We start from the raw sequence: 18517 nt of genomic DNA on the forward strand, positions 1-18517 counted from the left end.
CAGACGATTTTCGTGGTAAATTGGGAATTAACTGTGGATTATGATGCAGAGAGTTCCATTTTTTCCCTTGGGATTGTGTTATCAAATTTTGTTTGTTGAAGTCTAAGTATGTAGATGTAATAAATCTTTTCACAGAGTAATATGTAGATTTAGTAACAGGTCTATAAGTAGCAATGCTGCCCTTCTTTGCTAGTGCATCTGCATTCTCGTTTCTCAGGATTCCACAATGAGATGGTATCCATTGGAATACAATTCTTTTCTTGAGTGATATTAATTGAGAGAGGATTTTAGTTATTTTGGCTGTTTGAGATGAAGGTGTGTGTTTAGTGACTATTGATAGAATAGCTGCTTTGGAGTCTGACAATATAACTGCATTCTTAAATTTATTGATGTAGCATAGAAGATTCCTGAGACTTTCACTTATTGCAATGATTTCTCCATCAAAACTTGTTGTTCCATATCCAAGAGATCTATAAAGTGAGAAGAGACAGCACGTAACACCTGCACCGGCACCTTATTCTCTGGAGATCAAGGATCCGTCGGTGTATAAATAAAGCCAGTTTTGCGGAGGGTACCTAATATTGTCTCTAAAGACAATTGTCTCATTATTTCAGTGTTTACTTCTGATTTCAGTATTTCTTCTGCTATATTTAGATTATATTCTATATTTAATAGAGTTAAAGGTTTTGGTTTAATTTGTAAGTTTTCTTTTAAATTCGGGATATTGATTTTCTGCTTTAATTCTTGAACAATGGATATGAAACTTTTTTGAGTTTTCAATCTACAGAGAGGACTGTATGAATGCCAATTGTTTCCTGATAATCTGATAAGTTTTTCATATTGAATCAGTACTTTTTCTTATATTGTCATTTTGATGCTGTTAATATTAGTGAGGAATCTCATAGTATCTATTGGAGTTGTTTTGATTCCACCAGTAATGAGCTTGAGAGCTTGGTTTTGAACATATTGTATTTCGTTTATGAAAGGTGAAGTAATTCTCCGCAGTATGTCAGCACTGGCTGTATAAACATTTTATATGTAGTGTTCAAAGTATTCCTAGAGCATCCCCAGTTCTTTCCTGCTAGTCTTTTTAGAAGGGAGAATCTTTTACTAGCTTTTTCATAAATGTATTTCAAATGGTTATCGAAATTGTTTGTGAATAATAGCAGACGAAATCAGAACTACCAACTCACAAAAAATTGGTTCGTTTTTATATGGCCATATAGTTAGAATGATTGAATTAAAAACTTTTTAGACTTTTGTTGCTAGTCACCCATTAGTTGCTAGACACCCCATTTTACATCAGAAAGAACAATAAAAAGAATCCTCCATGAAAGCAAGAAAAACGAAAGCAAAGGAACATCATTTGAAACATCAGGTGAAAAGCACTATGTCTCGAAGCGAGTAAGAGATATTGACGATTTTCATAAATGTGTTATTAGAAGAACAATTCAAAATTTTTATGTACAGGAAAAGACCGCCCCAACAATTGGAAAACTGCTTGCACTTTTAAAAGATAGTATAAATTTCGGGGGGAGTAAATAATCACTTAACAGGATAGTGAAAGACTTGGGTTTTAAATGGAAGAGAACTAAAACAAACATCATTACTAAAAGAAAAACATGACATTCGTTTGAAACGAGAGACTTATTTGAAAGAAATAAGAAAATATGAGGCTGAAGGGAGGCCTATAATTTTTACAGACGAAACGTATATTCACAACAGCCACACGACTCCAAAATGTTGGACTGTTGACAGCACAACAGGTTTCATTGCTCCATTGTCGAAAGGTGACAGAGTAATCATAGTTCACGCGGGAAGTAGAGGCAGTTTTGTTCCTAATGCCCTACTTATACAGATCGAACCAGAAAACATTATATTATCACAAGAAGATGGACACCAATAACTATATAAAATGGTTAAGAACTAAACTCATTCCAAATTTACCCCCAAGATCAGTCATTGTGTTAGATCAGCGTTTCTCAAACTTTTTTGAAATGAGGATCACTTTTTTAAGTCATAACAGTTCCTTACATTTGTTCCCTTCGAAAGCAAATTTATCATTTTTGTAACATATTTTAATACCAGTATACTTATATTTTAAAATAGAATTAAATAATTATAATACTTTTCTAATTATATTTTTTGTAGCCAATCACAAGTAAGTTATAACAAATGCTGTGCATTGTTGATTCATCGCTTGCCTATTAGCAGTTAGTTGTTTGAAATCCTTCTTATGTGGTACACGCAGTAGTTGTCCATGTCTCTGTTAAAATAATGGAAAACTGGCTTCGATCCAGATCTTTGAAAAGAAAGGAACATGATGATACACTTCATTTAGGCAATGCTAATAGTTCAGAAGCTGTGTGTGAAGAAATACATTAATATCAGTGATTACAGTGCCATTAATGAAATATCTAGTCCTAGTGGTAGTTATTCAAAGAAAAATACTTTCGTAAATATGACAAGAGTTATTTGAAACTCGGACTTACTTGGTGAGGCAATGAGCGTGAACCAAAACCTCGGTGCATTGTTTGTTACGAAGTGCTTTCAAACGAGTGTATGAAACCCGCGAAATTGAAACTGGACTTAGAAACAAAACATGCAAGTGTAAAAAGTAAACCTGTCGGATTTTAAAATAGGTTGAGTCTAAAACTTCTTATATCATCATCTAGAAAAACAAATAAAAAAATTAATGCAGAAACATGCCCGATTTTCAACAAGTAAAGATGCAATTTGGCACGTTATATTATTATTGGTGTATGACGTACTGTACATGCCCATTTCAATGTTCATACTGGGTGTCGACAAAACTATTAAGAAAGTCAGCAATATATGAAAAGATTCGGTACTTTGGTCCTCTATTATGAATTCGGGTGGTCCCTGGCTGAGTTACAGGTGCGGCGCCAGATGTGCAGAGAAAAGATGGCGAGAAACGCCACGTACATAGTTCAGAATGCTTTAAATCCGTCTTTTGTTGCTGAGAGTAGTGTGGAAAGTGGGTAGACGGGTAGGGTAAGAAATTTCATAAAATATTAATACTGGGAGAAAAAGTGAAAGGCATTGCCATGTGTCATTTCCAAACTCTGAGATTTTCTGCTACAGTGTGATATGCAATTCGTTTGAATTTTTTTTTTCTTCTGTCTTTTTTGAAGGACCACAAGGGCAGAACTCGAGGACCACAGGTGATCCGCGGACCATAGTTTCAGAAACGCTGTGTTAGATAATGCTCCATTTCATAACACACAAGAAGATACACCCTCAACCTCGAACTCACTAAAAGAAAGCATGAATTTATACATAATTTATGATGAAACTATGACAAAAACCCAACTTTACGACTTGATAAAACAGATAACCAAAACACATTAATTAAATGATTGATAGAATTCTTTCAGAAAATGGCCACACTGCACTAAGATTACCGCCTTACCACCCGGATCTGAATGCTATAGAATTAATTTGGGTCCAGGTCAAACAGTGGGTCCGGAGCAATAATATGATGTTTAAAATTAAAGACGAACTGCTGTGTTATAAACGGTTCGAAGAAGTAGGAGTGGAAAAATGGCAGAATGTGTGCTGGCATGTAAACAAAAATGAGGAACATTATTACAATAAAGACATTATAGTGGAAAACACAATTGAACAGTTTCTGATAGTATAAGTAGTGACAGTTTAACTGACGAAGAGCCCGGATCAGAAGAATCAAGTGAGGAAGAGACAATATCTGGCATTGAGAAACTTGAATGATTGCGAGTAATTTAAAAATAATTGTAAAAAATACCAGATAATTATAAGTAAAACCATTTGCACAACAGTAACTCACAATATCCATGTGTAGTGTGTAGTGATTTTTAAGACGGAGTGTACAGTGACATGATATGAAGGAAGTGTTAGGTGTTATGACTGTGCGCCTGACCTGTGTGACCCAGTCAGCCCGTGCTTTGCCAGTAGTGGTAACTCGCTCTTAGTCTGTCTATTTACTTTTTGCAAGGGCTAAAATCTCTGAATCAAGCTGTACAATAGATTTCTCGTCTCCATGAACTCGACAGAAAGAGGAATTAATGAAAAACTATCTGTTACAATCTTACCAGATAGAAAAGATCCAAGTCCAGGTCCAAGTGTTTCATTTCAAGATTTGTTGTTAAGGACTGTAAAACAATCATCAGGAGCAAGTGAAATGAAACAAACACATGTAGCTGCAGAAGCTGAAATAATTACTTCAAAGAAGCATTTTTATGAGCAAGAGCAGATAATTCAAAATGATCTACATTGAAACCTACACGACTGAAAAGTGGACTTTAGCGAAATTATAATCAAAAGGTTCCAGCACGTTTTATGTAGATCAGATAGTTTCTTTAGAGCAAAATGATACCATGACTGTGAAATGTACGAGGAAAGTTGCAACAACTGGTATATTGTGGTTATTTATATGACCACAGGAGGATCATACTTCAGATCAATGCGAGAAAGATATTGAAATGTGTTTGTTTTAGCCAAATATTGGAAGATGTGGAGAACTTTTCTTTCCAGTCTCATTTTCTGGGTACAATATTGACTGAAGTATTGATGTGTGATCAGTGAGGGAAGTGGGAAAAAACCAGAGGTGGTATGCTACTCCAAGATTTTCCTCTGGCATACCTCGATTTAAAAAAAGGCACACCTCTCTCTTACAACATAGACATAAATTGTTTTGTGCAGTCAGTAAAGCAAATCTTTGAAGCTTATGCAACACATTAAATTTCTTAATAAAATAATTTCAAGTTACTTCAGTTATTTGCTAGATTATTTTGCAATGTCCAGTGAGACATCATTTAAAATAATGTTAAAGCTTCAAAGTGCCTTACTTAATTATTAATAAAAAGTGCAACAAAAAAATGACACAGTCACTAAATTGGCAACAATGACCAACACAAGCTATAGACCACAGCCTTCTATATTGAAATACTACCGTCGTAAGCATTCCAGGGATTAAGCTTATCAAATAAGCGTGTCTAAATACACACTGAATACAGTTCCATATGGCTATCATGTAGATTTATGAAGCAAATGGATAGTACTCTTTGCTGTGATTAAATGTATAAACAAATTTTTACGATCACATTTTTTCAGTGAAGTATGTCATTTTTCACTAACAGTATGTTTTCTGGCCATAGAAACCAGTAGTGATATTCCATACCATCGCATACCGTCTCACTTCCCTCACTGTGTGTGATATTATAAAAACTATTACAATGCCACAGATTGAGAGTTTTTTCACTTACACTCATCGGCATCAATTTTCTCCCTGCTCAATTTTTCGGTAATTTTTATAAATTCAGCTATGCTGAGTACAGATATAATGAAAAAATTATCATATTACCCACAGTTTTTGAGAGAGAGAGAGAGAGAATGTTTTATCTTTATATTTAAAATAGGTACATTTAAATCAATATAATCTGTACACTTTTACTTGAGTTACATTTAAAGTCAATTGTTTAGATGAATGTACGTACTATACATTTCTTATTATATAACATCAATAGAAGATTATATTCTTCGGTCCAATGCTAAAACCACGAATGTGCAAAATTTCGCATTTTCATATAAGTGCACTTTCTGAGTCTGTGTGGTGTGTAAATTCTTATGCCAAAGTCACATAAATGAATGATCATTCAATTCCGAGTTATTCACAATTCTTAAAACACTTACGTACTTCCACATTAAAATGTACAATGCCAAAGCAGTGAATGTGACACATTCGTGATTTTGGCACTAGGCACCATAACAAACTAGTAGGACAGTAAAGTGCCTCAAAAACTAGTCACAGAGAGACTTAACTACCATTTGGAATCAATACACATCCCTGACCAACAATAAGGCTTTATGCGTGGCAAATCTACTTCTGACACCATAAAAGATACTATAGATTTTGTCCAAGAAAGCAAAAGAAACAACCTAAAGTGCTGCTTACTTGCCCTGGACATTGCTGGGGCTTTTGACAATGCATGGCACCCTGGGATTTTAACCAGACTACGGGAACTAAACTGCTCATCGAACATCTTCAGACTCACCGCTAACTTCTTACAGGATCGCACTGCTTACTTTAGTCTCGGTTGCTCAACCGCCTCAAAGGTTATCACAAAAGGATGCCCCCAAGGCACAGTCGCAGGTCCTACCTTATGGAATAGCACCATTAGCGGCCTGATCGCACAACTCGCCCACAAAAAAATCTGGAAATGGTTGTCTACGCCGATGACATAATGCTCATGGTTAGAGGACCTACCCACCCTATAGTTCTTCAGGAATGTCTCCAAATTATTGATGATTGGTGCAAAACTCAGAAGCTGGAAATCTCGAAAGAAAAATCCGCGCTAATGCCTATGTTCGCAAGAAAGAAAGAAACATACTTCAGCCACTCCACAGTCACAGAGTGGAGACTAAACATAGTAACTAAAACGAAATACCTTGGCATAATATTAGATAGCAAACTAGACTGGTATCCTCACACACTACACCTAGAAAATAAGATTTTGTACATTCGAAATAACTTAGTACGCTGCTCTAAAGCTACATAGGGAATGCAGTTCCATCATCTGATGACCATATATCACCACGCAATCCTTCCTGCTATCACATATACTGCAGAAGCATGGTTCAGTCTAACATCCCGCAGAACCAGGCACAACTGTTACAAATACAACGATCCTTTCTAATATTTAGCACGAAAGCATATAAAACTGTTTCCAGCGTCTCCCTCCAAGCAATTGTCGGTGTCATGCCTATAGACCAAGCCGTAATTCTTAACGACTTCAGGGCCATACCATGGACAAATATATAATAGGATGCGAAACTGCGGTCAGCACCATCTGGCGGCGGGGGGCTGAAATAAGATGATCAGCGCCCAACATTGTAGGTGGTGAACATTAGAACTACATGTTGGGTACATTACCCAGCATTCTCTATTTATCCGTTCGAGATATTGCTCGAGGGCACGAGATGGCAGACAGAAACTTGCTAATAAGTGAACATAAAGTGATACATGTGTGTATAAGCAGTGTATGTTAAACAGTGATGTTTATGGATGTTGTAAAAATAGTGTTGTTGAATGTATTGTAAAGTAATAGTAATATAATAAATTGAACTATGTAAGCAGTTCTTGCAGACTTTTCCATTGCACTGTACAATAAATAACCAAAGAATACAATCCCAATTATCTAACCTTTTGCTTTATTTTTGTCTCTGTCTGGTTATATTTTAATTGGGTAGTGTAAAATAGATTACCTCTTTTATCTTCCTGTTTGATCCGGTAAGAATTTTCAGTAGAAGATGCTGTGAGGAATAAAAATGTAAATGTTTTATTTTAAATTGGGTTAGTTTTGAATATCAATGAGGGTGGCAGGGAATACTTTCTGCACAGTTTAACATTTTCGTCACCAGGTGCGTTGCTAAATGCATGGAGTAATTACTCTTTTTGCTACTTGGTGCGCTGCTAGATATAATAACGCCCCTCCCCCCAACAGGTGCAAGCATGATCAATTTCTACAACAGCGCCTCTAGTATGTGTTACGGGAAACTCAGAAGTTTTGCATCCTATTATATATTCATCCATGGTCATACCATCAGGTAAACCTACAAATGGGGTTATTCCCTCTCTAAAGCTTGCAGAAACTAAAACTAGACCATGGCTACCCATCCCAAACACAATGACATTGTCATCGACTCAACAGGATCTTTGGAAAGCTGATTTACAGATATTCACTGATGGATCCAAAACGGACCATCATGTAGGTGCCAGGATGGTGGTGATAAAAAACTGCAGAAATTCATTCGGAAATAAGAAGATCAGCCTTGATTGCTCCGTCTTCCAAGCTGAACTTATTGGGATAAATTTAGCTGTCGACTGGATAAGCTAACAGCGGTATGGTAATACACCATATGCAATATAAGCGGACTCCAAAGCAGCTCTTCTTGCAATAGCAAATAAAAGGACAACTCATCCACTAGCCGTCGATGCTAGGAACAAACTAATTAACCTTAAGAGTTCCACTCTCATCTACCTCCACTGGGTGAAAGGCCATGCCATCCTTCAGGGTAATGAAAGAGCGGACCACCTCGTGAAGATTGATGCAGCCACAGAACCACCATCAACTACAAGGGAATCCCACTTACCCGATGCAAGCAGCTGTTGACAAACCACTACAGAAGAATTTGGAACTCAACGTACATCAATTCCGAGCAAGGACTCTACACCAAAACCTTCATGCCCAATATACCCCATAGGCTTTCCTTATCCCTAGGTCCAAGCTACATAACACTCAATTCTTAACCAATCATGGCCACTTCAGATCATACCTGTATAAAATGAACAAATGTCCTTCACCACTCTGCAACTGTCTCGAAAAACCTCCACAAACAGCCCTTCACCTGACAACAGAGTGCTCACAATTCGCAGGATCTCGACCTAAAGCACTACGGGCTACTCCTCTGCATATGGTACTCAAACTCCACTTCAACACCGTTGAGATCGCTGCCTTCCTCAAGCATATCTTCCGCACTCTGCAAGAATAATCTTATTATTACTGTATACTACACTGTAAATCCCCCTTGATATGCCTCAGGTGAAACACAGGTTGTAACCAATTTCTTGGAGAAAAAAAAACGACTGTGCTACATTCGTGATTCTGGCATTGGATTTGTGTAACAATAGATCACATTCATTCACGTATTTCAACATTTTATTAACATCAGCATCAATGTGTGTGGTGCTATGTTGATCCTGTAAATATGCTATTAGCATTGGTATTTTCAACAAGTATACCATTATTTTTTCATTTTAGTATAAGTGGTTTGGCTAGTAAGGCTCAAGATGGAGTTAAACAGAGTTGCAAAATGTTTGGTTTAGACCTTCGTCGGTTTTAAGAAATACAAGCAGGTTATCAATGATTACAATGTCACTCGTATCTTCTAATATATGCATGCATGTGAGGGTCCACTCTCGATTATAAGTTTCACATGGAAAAATAAACTCTGTACGAGAAGCTAGGGATCAAGACACAGTATTATCTTGTCAAGATATGAAATATTGTTCTTCACTTTTGAACTACAATCAGTCTTTAATACACCAAAGGGACAGGCAGGTCCAATAATTTATCTCCATAAATCGACTATCTATAATCTGGGGATATACAATTTGAAAATCAGGATGCAAAGTATTACATCTGGGATAAGACTCAATGTAAAAGTAGGACAGTAAACATTTCTTCCCATGTTTATAACTATGTGACGTCTCACTCTAACATGACTGCAGTCTTCATGATGTCAGACAGTTATGGAAAACAACAAAATAACTCTACCTTCATTGGTATGTGCATTCTTTTCCTGAACTAGCACCCTTCTTTATAAACCAAAGACCACATATTTTATCAAATGGATATATCGAAATTGAATGTAATTCTATACATACCAAGATAGAGACGAAATGAAAACATGTTTCAGTTTATTCCTAAAGGATGGGCAAAACTAATTTGTACTATCCGAAATAAATATTCGCCACTTCTTGTGAAAATTATGCTTCATGATGTCTTTGATAGCTTGAAGTCATTTTCGTAAGAATACAAAAATAAAGAAAAACATTCCATAAAGAAGTGTTTGTTGGTTGCAGTGTCTAAGAACAGAACTAAGACAAATATTTTTTAAAGATAATTCCAAATCTGATTTCCATCAAGTCAATCTGAAGAGACCAAGAGGCAGACCAAGTCTACAGTGCAGATCTGTTCATTTCTGAAGCCAAGTTCCAGGATCTCAAAATAATGTGCGAGGATCTTACTCATACCGAGGGAGTACCATGGATCTTGCAAGTCATTGAAATATGGCAGAAACATTCGTGATGACTTAGCTAAGCCTTACATAAATGAGGACTCTAAATATGAATAGTATTGTGTTCTTTCATATTTCTTAGCATTTTCAATACTATGTGTCTTTTTCTTTACATGAAGAATATTTTGTTTAATAAAAAATTTATCTTTTCTTGAACAAAATAATATTTGTTCCAATGTATGTACTGTACCAACAACAGAAATCTTTAGAAACTATAAATGAAGACAATTTCTATAAAATTAATTTCCTAATAATAAATATGTTCCCCCACCCATTATCCTTTAAAATACTTGAAAACCATTAATTTCACAATTAATTTATAAAGTTTGCAAACAGAACTTCAAACATTCTTCAGTCCTGCCATGCCAAGAAAATACTAATGTGAACAATTATTTAAATTGTCCTTAAAGTATGAAACAAAGGAGGTAATTTGTATGCCCTAAGAAATAGCATAACTAGTTACACATTTCGGCAGTGAAGACATAAACGTAACTATAAAACCTGATTTTTCCAAACACTTTCAATATTAAAATGCTTTATCACAAAAGTAAGATTTTGCACATTCGTGGTTTTGGCATTGGACCGACAGTATATACATTCCTTAACAAAGCTATTTTTGTATTTAGATATTTTTCAATATGGGCACGGACGAGAATTGCTGGAATAAATTAATTTGAAAGCTTTTTTCTTTTTACCACAAAGTGATTCGTAACGGTTATTTCTGCAGGAGAGCCGTCTAACAGCTCGCCGGAAAGGTATGTCAGAATGACATAGGCCTGCTATAGGTAGAGGGTAGTCCACGCAGCTACCTGGTGTAGTGTGTATTATCAGCAGCTATTTCACTTTGCCTGTCTATGGCTACATAATGGAGGAATCTAAAAGACGGAAAAGTGATCATCAGGCAAATTCCTTCAATATTGCATGGGAAAATGCTTATTTTTTCACAGCAACTGGAGTCAGTACTTATGTCACAAAAGTTTGAAAGAAGAGGAAAACATAATATAATGCGTCATTGCTAGTCCACACATACAGATACGATGGTTTTATTGGTGAAGATCGTAGTAAAAAGGTTCACGAGTTGAAAGTTGCATTATTACATGAGGTAGGATACGTTAGAAAGATGCATTATTACATGAGGTAAGATACGTTAGAATTTATTAATCTTCAACAATTTAAATACCTCTCTTCAGGGAAAAGGCCAGCTCATTGTTATGCTGAATAAATTATGGGATTTCAGTCGTAAACTTATACTGGTGACAGACTACAGTACTAATCGTGATTAGCACTTATCATGATCAGGCCCGATCGCGATTACCGAAAATGTGGTGACACACTACACGTCACGCTTGGTCCTGTCTGGTCAACCACACAGGAAGGAATTTCCTCTATGTTCGTACTGTCGATGTTTTGTTTCCCTCTTTGGCAGTAGCTGAAGTTTATCCTTTCTTTCAACTTTTGTTCATTTTTTTACATTTTTGTGTTGTTTCCTGCAGTGTGTTATAGCAATTTATTTGTTAAAAGTGTTTGTGATTATATATATATATATATATATATATATAATTATATTGCTACTATTTATGTTAGTTTGTAATAAATAACATTATTAAAATGAATCCTAACCTCAACATCGTTGCAATGCAGACACAAACTAATAATCTCCAAACGGAATCAGCTAATATAAGATTTACTGCACATAAACAACTTTCAGCGGCGAAGTTGATGAGACGAAAATCTAGAAACTTTGGTTTACTATTACATACTAGCAGAAGCAGAAATAGAAGAGTTTGGTGTCGAAGCAATGATACTGTTCTTTGGTGGGAAAATGAAAGTCCCAACTTACGACGATACGAAGTTCAAAGAAAACTTTAGAATGAGTAGGAACATATTTCATTTCATTGTTGAAAATGTTCGCGAAATGGCAAGGCAGGCCATACACCTGCGACGTACTATCTTGCTTGAAAAGAGAGTTACTATTGCACTCTATAGTCTGTGCTCAACAAGCAAGTACAGAACAATAGGCAATCTGTTTGGAGTGGGAAGAACCACAGTCAAGGAAATAGTGCAGGAGTTTTCGGAATATGTAATCGAAAATCTGATGGGACACTACATAAATTTCTTCCCACCAACAAGATAACAAGTGACGGAAGTTGTCGAAGGATTTCAACACGACTGGGGCTTTCCACTGGACTATTATAATAATGAGAACTGGTACTCTGTAGTACTGCTGCCAGTAGTAAATCACAAGTACCAGTTCACATATATCAATGTGGGCTCACCTGGCAGCAACAATGATACTCACATATACAAAAATTCTAACTTTTATGGAATTCATAATGAGAACGATTTGTATGAGGAAATGACAATTAATATTGAAGGAATGAAGATCCCAGTCCATATATTATGAGACTCTGCCTTTCCTCTCCAACCTTACATCACGAAACCTTTACCTCATGGAACTGGGGATGAAGGACAAAAAAAATTTAATTTCCAATTGTCTAGAGCAAGACGTGTAGTAGAGAATGTGTTTGGAAGGCTTAAAAAGTGATTCCGAATAATAGGCAAACACATGGAGCTTCATTTGGACAACGTGCCTACAGTAATTAGAGCCTGCTGCATTCTTCACAATATTTGTGAAGTACAAAACGACCATATTGAAACACAATGGACAGAAGCAACATCCCAGAACCAGCCAATACATAATACCATCGTTGGAAATAGAGATACAAGGACTAGGATGATAAGGATGGCATTGGTACAGCATTTCTCAGGACAGTAATAAGGTAACTATTCATATTTACTTTTTGTATAGTGCATTTATTAATTCTGCTTGTAATTTGAGAGACTCTGCGAACAAATCATTATTTTTTTGAAGAGCCACAAATTTTGTTTGAAAAACCACTGCATAGTCAAAAAGTCACCGTCTGGTGTGCTATTGGAGTCTCAATCAGTACTGTGTGACCATATTTCTTTGAGGACGATCGTGGAGGCGCAATGACTGTCAACACTGAGCAGTACTGTAGTGCAATTGAACAGTTCTTCATTCCACATGTAAGAAGAACTAATTACCTGAATACGATATTTTTTCAAAAACTTGAAGCTATAGCCCACATAGCCCAAGCCATGATGGCTATACTGCGCCAATTCTTCCCAAACCAACTGATCTCACGATTTGGAGATATCCCATGGCCAGCACAGTCTCCAGATCTGACAACTGCAGATTTTTCTTTGGGGCTATCTCAAAGATAAGATCTTCTTCTGGGGACTTACACACTACTGAAGAACTGAAAATGGCAATCAAGGGAGAAATTCGGGCTATTCCACATGAAATGATTCAGCATGTCAGGAGGAGCTTCTGCAACTGCCTACAACAAACAATCGATGCCAATGGTAGCCACTTGCGTGATATCATTTTCAAGAAATAAGGTGTATGTGCAATGGTACATTGTCTACATCTCTGAACCATAAATAACATTTATGTAACTGTCAATACTTTTTAACAGTAGTCTTTTTCTTTCGTACTATTTCCCCAAGACCAACACTGTACATCTAGTGAAATTACTACAGATGTATCTACAGTAGCGTGCAAATTAATCCGAACACGACATATTTTTACATTTTCTGTCATTGTTGGCCTCACAGCTGCTCATACCGCTTTAATTTATATCTGTAGTACGTGTAATTCCATTGTTGAAGGTCTGTCATTATTTTTTTTATAATATGTGACATTTTGCCTGTCGTTTTGTACTTATAAGCATTTCAGTTGTGTTGAAGACTTAATACTGCAATCCTGTGTACATCCTGTCGTCTTCACAAATGGATACAACTCCACGAAAACGGTCTAAAATTATAACATTAGCAGAGCATTCTTCTATGACACAGAGGCAAATTGCTGCAGAATGTCACATCGGTTTGGCTACTGTTAATTCGATCATAAAACGATACAGGGAGACTGGATCCATCACACCCCAGAAAAAAGGAAACTGTGGCCGGAAAAGGAAGACTTCACCTACAGATGATCGTTTAATTGTCAGGAAAAGTAAATTAAATCCTAGACTAACTGCTGTCGACTTAACCCGCGAGTTAATGGCTACCAATGGGGCGAATATTCACGTCACAACAGTGCGGCATAGGCTTTTGGAAGCTGAACGAAGGGCTCGTAAGCCTATTAAGAACCAACTGCTAACCCCTGTCATGTGCAAAAAACGCTTAATGTGGGCAAAATTACATCAACACTGGACAGTGAATGATTGGAAGAATGTACTTTTTTCCGATGAGTCTCATTTCGAGGTCCTCGGCCACCGTGTTTCTTACGTATGGAAAGGATCCGAAAAAGGAACAGCAGCTCATCTCCAACAAGCACCCAAATACCCACCTAAAGTAATGTTTTGGGGTTGTTTTACACATGAAGGGCCTGGAGCATTAATACTTATCAAGGGAATGATGAATTCTGACAAATATATTCACTTATTGGAAACCAGAATCGTACCCCAGCTGCAAAAATCATTTCCGGATGGCAGAGGTGTGTTCCAACAAGACCTGGCACCATGCCATACGTCTCGAAAAACTACAGAATTCTTCAACAAGAAGAATATTCAGGTACTCCCCTGGCCAGGCAACTCATCCGACATCAACCCCATTGAGAACTTGTGGTCAATTTGCAAAAGAATAATGCAAAAAATGGATTGTTCTACAAAGGAGAAGATGATTTCTGTCCTCATTGGTGTATGGTTTCGCGATGAAGAAATGAATATTTGTGGGAAATTAGTGGAATCCATGCCAAATCGTCTCAGAGCTGTTATTAGGAACAAGGGAGGCCATATAGATTACTGAGGTATGTCTTAGATCCTTTTTTTTTTATCCTGTTTGAGTGTTTTTGCATAAGTAATTACGTTGTTCAGATTAATTTGCACGCTATTGTATGTCTAAAAAAAAAAGTCTGAACTATGGTTTCTGATGTTTAAATATAAGATTTTTAACTGCAATAGTCCAAATACATTCTATCAAATAATAAAATTATATAGAGAATGGAGCAAGATGGACAACATGGAAGATCAGAAGAAATTTGAAATGTTACACATAAAATTTACCATAAAAAGTTACACATATTTGTTTATTAATGTAAAAATAAATGGAAAACTATTGTAATTACAATAAAATACAATTCAAAATATTAAAGGTCTTTATTTTCTGATTATTTTACATATAGGTTGTATTATTACATTATCAATTCCTGAGTAATCACAGTTGAAGGTAACTTGGTACTGAATCTTATAGTTGAATCTAATATAATGCTGTTTTTGTCAAATGACCCTTCTGCATTGACGTATTTACGTCAAAAATTACTTGTATTGTTTTAACCATTGGTGATGGATAAAATATGAAAACAGATTTGAAAAGCTGGAAGGACAATATGTATTCTGCATGCAATATGTCGAGATCCATCTCATAAGTATTCCATTAAAATTACTTTTAGGCACAGTGACTCTTCAATAAAGATGTATTTATGCACAGTGGGTTACCAGGTCTAAATGTTTTTCCCATAAGTTGTACGTTTTTTATTTCACTTTTACATCTTACATTTTTATTTTTCCCATAAGATGCTTTCTTCCACTTATTTACTTTTCGGCAAATATATATATAAATATAAATATAAATATATATATATATTCTAAATGGCCGCGAAAATATAATAAAAAATTTTGTGATAGATGGCACTGCTATCTTCCATATTTATTTTAAATTGTTGGCAATAGCAACAATGTAAACATACTGCTCACGATAGGATCATCTTGGCTGTATGCGCTTGCGCAGAATGCAGGAACTTGGTTAATAAAAACCTAAATTAACCAAACCTAACCTTCGTATATGCAAGATATGTAACTGGAGCACGAAGGGAACTTATTGATTTGATTTGGAATGTACACGCGAAAATAAATTCAGATAAGGATCACACTGGCACTGCATGAGAGGTCCGTGCATGTGCTACAGCCAAACTGTTCCTGTTGCGAGCCCCTCCTCAGTGTAAAGATAAAGAATTGGTTAACCTGGTTCAAGAGGATATATGGATATACCTAGTGAGTCGTGTTTGTTGTTTTCTGTTGATTCTCGGTCTAATTGGAGTTGAATGTTTTCTTAAAAGTTTTAATTCCAACCAATGCAGCAAGATAAAGTTGTATAATACAAAGTGAGGTAAACCTATCCTAGTGGCAGTATTAGTATTACCCTAGAACATAGAAGTCTCAAATGGCTCAAGCCTGTACTAATATTGGCAACATGTGGAAAATAACAGACGCTATGCGTCACTACTGTTGAGAAATGATAACCAACGCTAGATGGCAGAGTCCTGGAAACTCCATAGAGTAATACTTTCTTCTGCGAATTCTTTTCTCACTGTGGTTATAACATGACTTCCCTTCCACTCACTAGATTGCAGCACACACAAATTATTACGAATGCCTGTTTTATCCAAATTTTCAACCATACATGATATTTTGGTACATGGCTGATATAATCTGTTGTTTACGTCCAATAGATAATCTCTCATCATGTGAAGTACGGAATCTAATTGTTTTATTCTCCTACTTTGTCACTTATTTAGCCATAGAATCCTCATATGATCTTCAGTCATTTATCAATATAACATTCAACAAAAATTACGAAGCCTCCTTCAGGGGGTTCTTTTTACAGCGAGATATTACAAGGCTGCAAAATTCGCTTTAAATGCATCTTTTACACACTTCAGCAGATTTACATTACCTTGTGCGGGTTCTCTGCTGATACGCAGTGTTAACTGTTTGTAGTAAATAGTCTTTTCCTACTTCTTGTATTAAATTTCATTATTTTTCTAGATACTTTCATATCCGTTCTCGTAAAAACTCTCGTATTGATTTCGATCTTTAATCTATATATTCCGCTCTCTACAAACCATCAGTAGTCAGTCAAATAGAATAACTGTTTGTAACGACTCCAACGAGTAGGCAACCTCAATCTCTTCTGATCCCCTCTCCCATTTTGAATTCATTTCTTACCATCCTCAAATTTCCTTTATATGAATAGTTAAATTATATAAAGAATTTCAAATGTTAATAGTGTCTCAAAGTGAGTTGTTCGAAAGTGTCTGTGTAATAAATTATTAATTCAGAATGCTCTTCTGGGATTATGAACTTCAAGTGTTAGTAGGTCTATTGTCTCAAATAGAGCTGTTCGGAAGTCTCTGTGAAACAAACTATTCATTCAGAATGGTCAATAGCAACTTCAAGTGTTAGTATTGTCTCAAAATGAGTTGTTCGAAAGTGTCTGTGTAATAAACCATATGTTCAGAATGCCCTTCTGTGATTATGAACTTCAAGTATAGTACTGTCTCAAAGAGAGTTCTTCAGAAGTCTCTGTGTAACAAACCATTCGGAATGCTCAATAAGAACTTCAGGTATTAGTATTGTCTCCAAGGGAGCTGTTCGGTAGTTTCTGTGTAACAAACTAATACAAAATTCATTCAGAATGTCCATCTGTGATTATGTGAACACCATAAGAAAAAATAAATATTGTCGTGATGTAAAGTTATTCAGATTTCCGACTAAGGAGAAGGAGAGACTACAAAAATGGATTTTGAATTTTGAAAAATTCTTGTGTGATGTACATTTTGATGAGAGTTCCTTTATGAATGAATCTAAACATCGTCTGATTCACACAGCAGTGCCTCTACATCATAGATCTGTAGACTCTATTCCTTCTGCATCAACATCCACAGCATCCAGAGCAACTACCGAAACTGATGAACATCCAAGTCAGCCATCATCTCCTCCATTGAAGATTAAAACATCCCAAAAAAGCAATGTTACAACTTCAACTCATCCCATGGTAAAAGAAAGGGAACTACCAGTAACATCACATGATTACGATAAGTCCACATCCTCCCCTAACAATATAAATGAGATCATAGAAATGCCTGATAAACAAGTAAAGAGAAAGTTAGTCATGTCACCAAATAGTGATACACCTAGAAAGAAAAAATTAAAAGTCTGCATAGCAAAAAAGTCACGACTTCTACGATCAAAATCATCATATGTATAAAAACTCAGGCGTACATTGAGAGATTACCAAAACATAAACCACTTGACACACATTTTCAACAGTTTCAGCTTCAGTTCAACATACTCCAAAACATTAGCTAGAATGCAATTCAAAACCAAAAGTTGCCAATGGAAAACACTTGAAAGAAACTTTTCTTTGATGCTCTTCTACAAGTCTCCAGCAACCTACAAGTTTCTAAGGAAAATAGGCATTATGTTGCCTGGAGTTTCTACAATTAGAAAGTGGATAGGTTCATCGAAATTCTAGCCATGTTTTGATCACAATCTTTTAGAAAATCTACAAAGGAAGTTCACCACACAAACCTACCAAGAAAGGGCATGCATTATATCATTTGATGAAATGTCAATAATGAGGCGTTTGGAATATTCCAAACACTTGGATCTAGTAGAAGGTTTAGAAGATCAGGGCCAATTGGGAAGAAAACCTATAGCTGCAAATTATGTCCTAGTATTTATGATTCGAGGAATTTACTGCAATTGGAAGTTTCCTGTTTCGTATTTCTTATCACATTCAGGGGTGAAACATGAAAATTTGTGTATGCTTATACAAGAACTAATAGCATTACTGG

General features: G+C 36.0%; 1 protein-coding gene across 3 annotated transcripts in view; it reads right to left on the reverse strand.

Moving 5' to 3' along the window:
- mof (males absent on the first) overlaps positions 1-18517 on the reverse strand; it is a 324099-nt gene that overhangs the window by 182177 nt on the left and 123405 nt on the right. Inside the window, exon 8 of one of the 3 annotated variants that reach the window (XR_011331774.1) lies at positions 12742-13220. The exons of the other annotated variants lie outside the window; for them this stretch is intronic. The gene's annotated coding sequence lies outside the window, so the exon portion shown is untranslated. Of the gene's footprint in view, positions 1-12741; positions 13221-18517 lie in introns of those variants that run through there. 3 annotated transcript variants of the gene reach the window in all.

This window comes from Periplaneta americana, chromosome 4 (genome assembly GCF_040183065.1).
Source record: "Periplaneta americana isolate PAMFEO1 chromosome 4, P.americana_PAMFEO1_priV1, whole genome shotgun sequence".
Classification (NCBI taxonomy): Eukaryota; Metazoa; Arthropoda; class Insecta; order Blattodea; family Blattidae; genus Periplaneta; species Periplaneta americana.